Here is a 12,911-nt window from a genome sequence, read left to right as displayed (position 1 = left end):
AGACGAAAGAAAATATAGCAAGGGGTCGACTCGGGCACGCGCCTAAGCCCATAGTACTCTGATCGGCCACTTGCCAAACGCGATAATGTGTTTCAGCCACAGGCTGCCTCGATATCATTTAGCTTTTTCCCGGGCTCTGAGAGCCTATGGGAGCCGTAGGAAGTGTCACGTTATAGCAAAGATCCTCAGTCTTCAATAAAAAGAGCCAAGATGAACAACAACTTGTCAGACAGGCCACTTCCTGCATGGAATCTTCTCAGGTTTTGGCCTGCCATATGAGTTCTGTTATACTCACAGACACCATTCAAACAGTTTTAGAAACTTGAGGGTGTTTTCTATCCAAAGCCAATAATTATATGCATATTCTAGTTACTGGGCAGGAGTAGTAACCAGATTAAATCGGGTACGTTTTTTATTAATTACACACACACACACACACACACACACACACACACACACACACACACACACACACACACACACACACACACACACACACACACACACACACACACACACACACACACACACACACACACACACACACACACACATACACACAAGCACACACAAATGTCTGTCGTCTGTCGATGTTTCATGTGAATTATTGATGGCTACAGCCTGCTTAAAAATGCATCCACAACCTTTTTATCATGTAGGGAGAGGAAGTGCTAATTAGAGCTGGTCTATAAGAGGAGACATAGGGTGATTATCCTTGTGTAAATACATGAGTCAACTCTCTCTGACACATACACACACTGCACACATTGTCAAAGGGCAATGATGTACCTAAATCTGCTGGTTTTATACATTTGGAGGAGGAGAGGGGAGAGGGAGGGATAGGGGAAATAATATGGAGTGAGTGAGAGAGCAAAAAAAATAGTCAGACAAGGTGAGTAACCATGAGAAAGAACAACGTGAAAGGAAGTGAAATAGGCAGCGTGAAAGGATTCCATCTTAATGAAATAGAGCAATTTAACACAACGCATTAGCTTCTGAAATGGAACATGCCTCTGAATTTATTGAACAGGTATTTGCATATAGTAATCTCCATCTCCATTTCTCCTTGGAATACCTGAGCATTTGGATGAGGGGCAGGGCATTAATTGGGTCTTGGTTATAAGACACTTTCAGCAGAGAGCTACAGTAACACTCAGAGGGAGAGGGTGGATAATATAACAAAAGACAGAGAAAGAGGATGTGAGCAAGAAGAGGATGAATGTTATCAAAATGTATACAATTATTAGGCCTACTTGAAATTGAAGGGACAGTTCACTCCAAAATCAAAGTTTGTCAATTTTCAGACCTCTGTTGAGATGCATACACATTCCAGGCCATGTGTTGTGTGGATACAGTATATGGCACAATCCTGATTTTATTTAGTTGTAATACTTGTCCATATGAGGAATGTAGCTGGATCTGCACTGATTGCGTTGGACGTGGATTTATCTTAACATTAGACTACTTTTGAGGTCTGAAAACGCTCCTTCAGCATCACTACTCAGAGTTACCCAATTATTATTCAGGGTCCTTCATATGGTATAATATTATTACTAATTGCCGTATGAGCTCCTGTCCTTTCATATGGCAGGTAGCCTAGCGGTTATGACTGTTGGGCCAGTAACCAAAAGGTTGCTGGTTTGAATCCCTGAGCAGAGAAGGTGGAAAGTCTATTGATGTATCCTTGAGCAAGGCACTTATCCCTAATTGCTCCTGTAAGTCACTCTGGATAAGAATGTCTGCTAAATGAGTAACATTTCTAAGAAATGTCCATACCTTTCATGCTCTATATCTTGTCCCTTCTTCTCTCTCTTCCTCCCTCATGCTCTCTCCCTCTCTCTCTCTCTCTTCCTCTCGCTCTTCTTTGGTGTGAGCATGGCACATGAATACTGACGTCAGAAGACCAGAGAAGAGATGTGGCTTGTGCAATCTCTTCCACCAGAACACCATTACTTCTTCATCAGCCGATGTGATCAGTGCCCCAGTGTCAGAGATATGACCTCTTGAGCTGTCAATAAAGCCTACCTCGGCAGGAAAGCCAAGCACACGTAATGAAATCAACGATACAATAAAATCCATTCAGTGTCGTCATCAAGTCAAGTTAAGAGTAGATCAGTTTCAGGTCAAGTGAGGGAGGCTTCATTGTCAAGGCGTACACACATTATTAGCATAGCCATAAACTCACATATGTACACAAACGTAAGCCCAGTCATTCGTTGTCCTTATAATGCAAGTATAATGCCGCTCAAAACTTCCGTTGCATGACATTTAGATGGTAGAGAGGTTTTACAGTTGACTAATAAATTGTATATGATCTATTTTTTTGGTGTGCACTGTAGGTTATGACTTGACTCAAATGCTCTGTTTACAACATACAATGTTTACCTTCTAATGCTGGTAGCTCAGATAAACCCCTGTGATGCACAGTAGCATTAAGACCGGTTATGAGATTCCATCGACTGCCTTCTGAGTTAAATAAGCATGAATGAGTCGTGCTCTGTAGTAAAGTTTTTGGTTTAAGAGCCAGAACTTTTTACCCAATTTTTTTGAAAAGGTTCTGACTGTTGACTTGAGTGGGATGTCTACTGAATACTAGTCTTTTCTCCCTCTCTATCTTTGTCTATTCAAGTATGTGAAGTCAAGTTTCAAAATTCTTAAAGAGATCAAATTGGTCAGTGTTGTTGAGATGAGGGCTATTTTAGACCTGTTTTTTAAACAAGTGATTTGTTTTCAACAGCTATTTACTGAATTGCAGTGAGGAAAAAAACGACCAAATGGTTGATAGCTGATGAGTCACTGCTAGTCAACCCCACCTTCTGTTTATATCTATTGTTGTCTTTCTTCCAGAGGACCATGACGAGGAAAGCCCACAGCAGAAGAGTTTTGACGCCACTGTGCGCAGAGATGAAGGTAGGAACAGAATTCTTGTTTTTCACTGTGTATTTCCTGCCCCATCACTAACCACTCTGATGACACACTGCTGTAAGAAGACTGTACAAATCCCCTGGTTTTTAGCCATTCATACTCTTTAGCCTAAACAGCAGATGACTAATGGCCAAATCTGGCATCGCAACATGTCATATAGCCCAGATCTTGTCCGAATTTGGGAGATGCGTACCGGGGAAGGTTGGCACTTTGCTTATTGGCCAACTCTGGCTTAAGGTATGACTGTGGGCCACATCTACAGTACCTTGCCAAGGAAGGTCTTTACATGACATAGATCTGGTTAAGGTATGGAAACCAGATCTGGTGTATTACTACCATAAACCCAAGTGGTAACTGGGCCAAGTGGTAAGTGGTAACCTTGTAGATGTAGGACGGATTTGGTCTATAATAATTTTGCTGTCAGGCAGGATCTGGTTATAAATCATATTATGATACAATGTTAACATGTAAAAGTTGTGTTGTCTTGAATGTCTTCTGTCACGTCCTGACCTTAGTAAGATGTCATTTTCTATAGTAGAGTAGGGCAGGGCGTGACAGGGGGTGTTTTGGGTTGTTCTATGTATTCTATTTCTATGTTTAAGTTCTAGTTTTTCTATTTCTGTGTTGGGATTCTTTGGATTGATCTCTAATTGGAGGCAGCTGATCCTCGTTGCCTCTGATTAGAGATCATATTTAAGTAGGGGTTTTTCTCTTCCTGTTTTGTGGCTAAGGCTGTTTTATGACCTGAGCCAACTCCCCGTGCTTACCGTGGGAAGCGAGTGACCGTGTTATGCGGTGAGGCACACTGTGTCGCCAGTGCGCACTCACAGCCCGGTGCACTCGGTGCAAGCTCCTCACCGTTGCCGTGCTAGAGTTGGCCGTCAGCCAGGAAGAAGTGCGCCAGCTCAGCGTATCTGGTCTCCAGTGCGTCTCTTCGGTCCAGGTTATCCTGCGCCTGCTCTACGCACGGTACCCCCCGTTCACCAGCACAGCCCAGTTCGTCCTGTGCCGGCACTCCACCCTTGCTGGTCTCAAATAACCATCCAGCCAGGACGGGGTGTGCCAGCCCTAAGTTCCAGACCTCCAGTGCGCCTCCGGAGCCCAGTACGTCCTGTGCCTCCTCCTCGCACTCACCCTGAGATGCGTGTTACTAGTCTGGCGCCTCCTATGCCAGCTCCACGCATCAGGCCTCCAGTGCGCCTGCCCAGTCCGGGGTGTCCTGTTCCTGCTCCCCGCACTCGACCTGAGGTGCGTGTTACTAGTCTGGCACCACCTATGCCAGTCCCACGCATCGGACCTCCAGTGCGCATCCCTAGCCCGAAGCCTCCAGCGACGCTCCTCAGCCCGGAGCCTCCAGCGACGCTCCGCAGCCCGGAGCCTCCAGCGACGCTCCGCAGCCCGGAGCCTCCAGCGACGCTCTGCAGCCCGGAGCCTCCAGCGGCGGTCCGCAGCCCGGAGTCTTCAGCGGCGGCCTTTAGCCCAGAGTCCTCAGTGGTGGTTGGCTTTCCGAAGCCTCCGGCGATGATCCATGGTCTGGTTCCTCCGGACACACAGAAGCGGGGGGATCTGCGGGCGATGGGGGTACTACGCCCAGAACCAGAGCCGCCGCCATAGACATTAGTCACCCATCCTATACGGCCTCACCATTCTGTTGCTGTGGTATGCCCACACCATTCCAACACAGAAAAGCTGCTTTTGAACATACTTATGAAAAAAAAAGGAAGGAAAGCTATTTCACTAATATTGTAATTCATTTTAGATCATATTTCATAGAAATCTGGAAACACTGGACAGTTATTTTAAGTTTTAAATGTGTAAACAAGAGATGTTCATAATTCCACAGGTTAAATGACTCGCTATAGTCTGAGAGGAGATGCAGAATGTCATTTGGATTACGGGTACATTTATGGAGTTAAGAAGCAGGAACATGCATTAAAAGATTAAGACATTCTTGCAGATTTAGGGAAAAGTTTTCAGACTTACACCATATAAATCTAATGTCTATGTTCGAAAAGTGCTGGAAGAAAATAGTATTAGAGGAATGCACAGTAGCACAATTTTAGATATGAAAGCTAGTTGTTATTCCTGTTTCAAAGACCTGATCATTACTGTTCCAGAGTCATTCTGTGCTGTAACATAAATTACACCAGTATCACAATACGTAATTGGATTGTTATTGGATGTTGTAACTGTTGTGTTGTTTCACATTGCTGATGACATTAATAGATGTCTGTTGCTACCTGAATCTTCAACACTCAATATGCAAAAATATAATCATATCCGTGTACTTCTTTTTCAAAATTACAACGCATGAAAGCAATTTCTGAAGTGTTTAGTTATATCGGCAGCAATGGCTACAACTCATAATAGGCTGCATGTTTCTTCTTCTCTCAGAATCTCATTTAGATTTCAGGTTGAGGAAGTAATCATGGACCTGGAAACAGTATCCTATTAATCAGGGAGCCAATTGAATTTCTTCCAAGGGAAAATTCTACATTTACATGCACGTCAACACAAGGTGTAGCATGTTATCTGGAATCTACAGTTGCTTCGATGTAGGACTGAAGAGATTTTTGTTGATTGAGATTTTGTTGAGATGTTGATAAAGAATTACAGATTTATTACAATGTAATTTTAAAGTCATGTTTGTGGGGATTCTAAACCGTTCTTTTCCTAAAGTGGGTACGCATTTCTTTTGAATTTACGGATCCACTTACAGTACTAGTGGTCTCCTGAATATTTGAAGAGACAGATGACAGGTGTGTGGTATGACACATTAGGAGAAACTTAGTTCTGAGGATATTTATTGTACCTGCATGATGGATACCAAGGGAGTATAGTGGTAAGATGCACATGTTTCAGTATTCCAAAATATATTTTACTTGCCGTATTCCTCATGGTGCCAGGTAGATTGGCGGTATGATGAGTATATGGTGTGTGTTCCTCAGTGGTGGCTTGATGTGAATCATTAACGATGCAAGATCAAGGTTTTCTTGGGAGTAACCATGGCAACAACATGGCCCTGAGTGGGCGTATCCTAAAAGGGGGCACATCGGAGTGATAAGGGGAGAGGGCTTCATGGGAATGCAGAGGAAGGGTAGAGAGGAGGGATGGGGAGGGCTGAAGTTTGACCTAAGTAACAGGGACTGAACGTTGGCGAATTTCAGTTTCAGACTGAGGTGTTTCATTCAATCAAACCTGCATTTCAGTTCATTTAAAACCTTGGGGTTTGTGTCTTTATGTGTCTTGGCGAGACATTTACATGTAGCTATCAAGTCACCAACATCCCCCTTGTGAGTCTTTCTTCCAAACAGCATGTAAGATGGCAGTTTGGTTGTTAGCTTTCTCTCGCGCTCTCTCTCTCTCTCTCTCACTTTCTCTCTATGTTGATTCAGTTCAATTCAAAATGCTTTATTGGTATGACAGTGATATGTACTTATTTTTATTGCCATAGCAACATGTTCAACAATAAAAACAAAACATTACAATTTGTAATTTGATTACTTAAATAAAACAGTTGGAAAAAAATAAACAAGAGACTGTCTGTCTATCTTTCTCTCTGGTGGTTGGTTGAGCTTCTCAGGGCCTCAGTTGCAGGTGTGGTGGCTGGTTACTATCAGTGACCTGTGTCCTTTGTCTCTGCTCTGTCTCTCCTCGGTCTCTCCTCGGTCTCTCCTCTGTCTCTCCTCGGTCTCTCCTCGGTCTCTCCTCTGTCTCTCCTCGGTCTCTCCTCTGTCTCTCCTCTGTCTCTCCTCTGTCTCTCCTCTGTCTCTCCTCGGTCTCTCCTCTGTCTCTCCTCGGTCTCTCCCCTGTCTCTCCTCGGTCTCTCCTCGGTCTCTCCTCTGTCTCTCCTCTGTCTCTCCTCTGTCTCTCCTCTGTCTCTCCTCTGTTTGGTGTGGGCAGACTCTGTTCCATGGTCTTGGGAGTGATGGACAGGGCTGCTGGAAAAGAAAGAAAGACAGACAGACAGACAGACAGACAGGCAGGCAGGCAGGCAGGCAGGCAGGCAGGCAGGCAGGCAGGCAGGCAGGCAGGCAGGCAGGCAGGCAGGCAGGCAGGCAGGCAGGCAGACAGACAGACAGAGACAGACAGAGACAGAGACAGGGACTGACAGAGCCATTACATGGGTTAAGACCACTGTCTGCACAGGCTTTTGTAATGGGTTTGCTTTTATCTATTTGTACTGCAGTTAAAGGAGTATCAGCTTTACGCTCTCACTGGTCGCTGTGCTTCTGAATAGTTTTAGATGGAGGCATTTTCACAAACACTAAACCGAAGCAGTAAAGGAGAGGGGAGCTAGTGTGGAGAAGGATGGAGGGGAGGTGGAGGGCGGATGAATGGGAGAACACGGAGGGGAGGGGGGTGCCGCATTCAGAGCGAGAGAGTGACTTACGGAACACAACATCGGTCTCTCTGCCTCTCTGTCTCAAGAACCAGTGCAGCGCTCCACTCAACAGGAGCCACGCGCTGACAGAAGCCACACAGTTTTAGAAAGCTGTGTCTCTCCCTCCATTCTCTCAGTCTCTACCTCCTGAGAGAAGAAATAGCAACAACAACAGCGGTAGCAGCAGCACATGCAACAGGGTGCAGACGCCCTCTGTCATTCCTCTCTCACTCTCCTCTCCAAGAGGAGGACAAGACAAGGAAACAGAAGATAAAAGAAGGGAAGAGAGGAGAAGCGAAGAGAAGAAGGTAAAGAGTTGAGAAGACAGCAGAAAGGAAATGACCTGACACCTGTAGCAGGTTGAATAGTGTTCTGAGTAGCTACGTGTCTTCAGGTTCTCTCAGGGCTACTGTGGCTGTAGCTTCTTCTGGGGCGTCTATATGGCTTCTAAGAAGAAGTGGGGTGATAGTCGGAGAGAGGGCATTCGCAGGGACCAGGCGTACTCCATGCGGGAGGAGTCGTCAGAGGGGCTGGGACATCCAACCACCAGAGGGCGCTTCTCGGAGTCCTGGAAGAGGCTTAGCTCCAGGGGGGGCTCCACCAAGAGGAGTGCGCTCAACTCCCAGCAGCCACCGGTAAGACTTACAGAGGCCATACTGGAAAAAAACTGATCATAGATCAAAACTCCCACTCTGAGACACGTTATGAAAATGGTCCCAGAGTTCAAATTGATAATACAATACCATGTCCAAAGGGAAATGACATGCTGAAACAATAACTGCTATTTTTCCCGGGCAAAGACTGAGATGAGTTGTTTCAGAGTACAGAGAAGCATAGAAAGAAGAGAATGAGAGATAATACAAAGTGTGTATTAGAGATGTTACTGTTGGTGCATTATCCCCACGGGGATCTGTTGCCTGGATATGGACCACAGAGTGATGCTCTCAAAGCTCTGCTGCTTCAGATGGGATACCTTACATCATTATGGTTTATTATGATCATCAGTGTGTCTGTGCGATTATGTGTGTGTGTGTGTGTGCGCCATCTCTTTGAGAATGCCCTGCAGTTCATACAGCAATCTGTGGGGCACGGTTGCCTTCTGTTCAGCACGTTACATCCTAACTGTACCCTCTTAACTTTTTACTGAAAACACCAGTATGTGTTAATTGTTGTTTTGTTTTTGTGTATGTGTTCATGCATTTGCGTCTGTGGGATGTGTTTGTAGTGGGGAATCTCCCCTGGTAACTGTTAGTGATCATAATGTCAGATTCCTCGCCGGCAGCATAATCATTTTCTCTGATGGTGCTTGACTATAATGAGCATCATTTAGTCTCAGTGGGATGATGATCGTTGTGGTGGTGGATTAAAATCAAAGCACACACACAACACCCCCAGCCACTAGGGACGGGGGAAACAATCAATACAGTAGAGATATACAGTGCATTCGGAAAGTATTCAGACCCCTTGACTTTTTCTACATTTCGTTACGTTACAGCCTTATTCGAAAATTGATAAAATATTTTTTTCTCATCAATCTACACACAATATCCCATAATGACAAAGCAAAAACAGGTTTTTAGTAATTTTAGCAAATTAATTACAAATAAAAAATGGAAATATCACATCTACATAAGTATTCAAACACTTTACTCAGTACTTTGTTGAAGCACCTTTGGCAGCGATTACAGCCTCGAGTCTTCTTGGATATGACAAGCTTGGCACACCTGTATTTGTGGAGTTTCTGCTATTCTTCTCTGCAGATCCGTTCAAGCTCTGTCAGGTTGGATGGGGAGTTTTGCTACACAGCTATTTTCAGGTCTCTCCAGAGATGTTTGACTGGGTTCAAATCCGTTCAAACCCGAAGCCACTCCTGCATTGTCTTGGCTGTGTGCTTAGGGTCGTTGTCCTGTTGGGAGGTGAACCTTCAGCCCAGTCTGAGGTCCTGAGCGCTCTGGAACAGGTTTTCATCAAGGATCTCACTGCACTTTGCTCCATTCATCTTTTCCTCGATCCTGACTAGTCTCCCAGTCCCTGACACTGAAAAACATCCCCACATTATGATGCTGCCACAACCATGCTTTACCATAGGGATGGTGCCAGGTTTCCTCCAGACGTGACACTTGGCATTCAGGCCAGAGAGTTCAGTCTTGGTTTCCTCAGACCAGAGAATTGGTCTGAGTCCTTTAAGTGCCTGTCATGTGCCTTACTGAGGAGTGGCTTCCATCTGGTCACTCTACCATAAAGGCCTGATTGGTGGAGTGCTGCAGACATTGTTGTCTAGAGCTCTGTCAGATTGACCATTGGGTTCTTGGTCACCTCCCTGACCAAGGCCCTTCTCTACCGATTTCTCAGTTTGGCCAGGTGGCCAGCTCGAGGAAGAGTCTTGCTGTTTCCAAACTTCTTCCATTTAATAATGATGGAGGCCACTGTGTTCTTGGGGACCTTCAATGCTGCAGATATTTTTTGGTACCCTTCCCCAGATCTGTGTCTAAACACAATCCTGTCTTGGAGCTCTACAGACAATTTCTTCGACCTCATGTCTTGGTTTTTGCTCTGACATGCACTGTCAACTGTGGAACCTTATCTAGACAGGTGTGTGCCTTTCCAAATCATGTCCAATCAATTGAATTTACCACAGGTGGACTCTAATCAAGTTGTAGAAACATCTTAAAACTTCTTAGGGCTAGGCGTCCCGCTAGCGGGACAACTTCCATTGAAACTGGAGGGCACACAATTCAAATAAATAATCATAAAAATGATGGATATTAAACATTTAGGTACATACAAGTGTCTTATATCGGTTGAAAGCTTAAATTCTTATTCATCTAACTGCACTGTCCAATTTACAGTAGCTATTACAGCGAAAGCATGCCATGCGATTGTTTGAGGACGGCACCCCAGACCAAAATATTTTTCCACCGGCACAGGTTTCATAAATTCACAAATAGCGATGAAATATTCACTTACTTTTTCCAAATCTTCCTCTGATTTGTCATCCAAAGGGTCCCAGCTATAACATGTAGTGTCTGTTTGTTAGATAAAATACTTCTTTATATCCTAAAAAGTCAGTTTAGTTGGTGCCATCGATTTGAGTAATCCACTCGTTCAACATGCAGAGAAAGGAATCCAAGAATCTACCCCTAAACTTTCTTTCAACAAGTCAAAATACGTTTCTATTTACTCCTCAGATACCCTAAAATGTAATCAAACTATAATATTTCTTACGGAAAGAAGTATGTTCAATAGGAAACTTCTTAGCAGGTGCGTCCTTTCTATATGGCACGCGCAACCACGAATTTCCAAGACTGTGTCCTTGTACTAAAACTGATATTTCTTATTAGTTTTGGAACTTACAAGCCTGAAACCTTGAACATAGACTGCTCACACCATGTGGAAGCCATAGGAATTGCATCCTGGGAGCTAGACTTGAGTACGCCCTTATACTTGCCATTGCAAGAGCATGGTCTCTCAAAAAATAAATATCTGGTTGGTTTTTCTTTGGATTTTCTCCTACCATATCTATTGTGTTATATTCTCCTACATTATTTTAACATTCCTGCAAACTTCGGTGTTTTCTTTCCAATGGTACCAAGTATATGCATATCCTGGCTTCAGGGCCTGAGCAACAGGCAGTTTACTTTTTAATTAAGGATTATCAATGGAAACAGGATGCACCTGAGCTAAATGTTGAGTCTCATAGCAAAGGGTCCGAACACTGTTTTTTATTATGGAGTATTATGGGGTATTGTTTGTAGATTGATGAGAAAATTGATGTATAATATGTTCTCATTGCAATTAATACAAAAAAAATGATTCCATTGCATGAGCCGCATTAGTTAACATAATTTAAATGAACATATTACATTACCATGGAAATGATTGCATCACAATACCAGGCATCCATTGCAAGTGTACCAATGAGTTTACCAGTCAAATTGCCAGGGTTAGAGATTCCAAGTCAATTCTATTAATTATATTTATATGTGTGCTGCTGCGGCTGCAGGGAGGGGGAGTTTCCTAGGCAACCGAAGACTTGTTTGCTACAACACCTTGCTTGTTTCAGGAACAAAGTTTCTTAACGTTGTTAAGAGTCCATGTTACTGCAGATAGACTCAACCGCACGAATGTCCGGCCGCCCCGTCTTCAGTCAGCTGTTCGTTAGACACACACACACACACACACACACACACACACACACACACACACACACACACACACACACACACACACACACACACACACACACACACACACACACACACACACACACACACACACACACACACAGGCCCAGTGCAGTCAAAAATGTGATTTCCCTGTGTTTTATATATATTTCCACACTATATGTTTGGAATAATAGCCTATTGTGAAAGTGATGATGATGCACTTTTAGTGTAAGAGCTGTTTGAAAAGACCGCTCAATAACAGCTAGTTTTCAGTTTTCCCCTCCTCACTCAGACCACTCCTAGACAGTCCTACCAAAATTCTGGATTGAGGAATTGCTCTTTGCTAAGAAAATATTTGTGTTCTTTTTGACAATTTTAATTGAAAACAATCACAGTAAAGTACTTAGTTGTTAGAAACTGTTTGATATTGAGATAAAAACAGCGGCATTGGACGTTTAATGGTTATGACGGTTATTTTATTTTCATGAAGGTCTTCATCCATAACCGTCGGTTACATGGTTATACGGTAATTGTACCAGACATAACTGTGTCTGGTCCATCATTCTAGTTCTGGGTGAGATGCTTTAGAATTGGTAAGTTTTGGGCCGTTGATCCAGGAGAAAGGTCCCCTACGTGTTCCTTTACAAGCTCAACATGTTTCACTTCAACATTACTGTGCGTAAATTATTTTATTAATGACTTGGAACCTTTTTGAACCAAATGTTTGCTTTAAAGCTGAGAGATAAGCCTGGAGAAATGTAACCACTCAAATGTATAGACGCATGGACAGTCCATGAGGACAACCTGATAGTTTTAACCATATTTTGAAATTATAGCCTACATTGTTCGTTTTCAAAGACGCCGTTTACAAAGTTTGTTTAACAAGGGAGTGTTATGATGGTGTTGAGATTAACTAAGTTCATAAGTGCTATTATTTATATCAATGAATTATCAAATTATCCAAAATGTCTGTAAATCACATTTGCCCACTCAGAGAATTTTTTTGCAGTACTTAACTGCAGAGGAATATTAGCCAATGTGTAAGTCATTAGCCTCAAATAATGCTCCTCTCTAATTAAAGTTAAAAATCTGGCAAATCGAAGCATGAAACAAAGAACACCATCTGGAGATGGAGCAAAGAGGCAGATCACTGGGCGTCTGAATACACCAATCCCTAACCACCCTCTAACTACAAACGAGGCAATGCAAACAAGCAAACAACAAACACTTAATCCTCCCTTGAGGGTCAAACTGAACCAAACACATTTCTGAAGAAATACACAGATTTCTATGTAAACACGCTGCATGGCTTTCAAGCTTTAAAAAAAAAAACCTTAGACATGTTTGATTTCATGCTCCAATGGTGATCTGTGGCTGCACAGATAGTTAACGCACTGAGTGCTGCCAATAGCTATGCTCTAACTAACATCTTAATG

This window comes from Salmo salar, chromosome ssa24, assembly GCF_905237065.1.
Source record: "Salmo salar chromosome ssa24, Ssal_v3.1, whole genome shotgun sequence".
Taxonomy (NCBI): domain Eukaryota; kingdom Metazoa; phylum Chordata; class Actinopteri; order Salmoniformes; family Salmonidae; genus Salmo; species Salmo salar.
Note: the sequence above shows the minus strand (reverse complement) of the source record.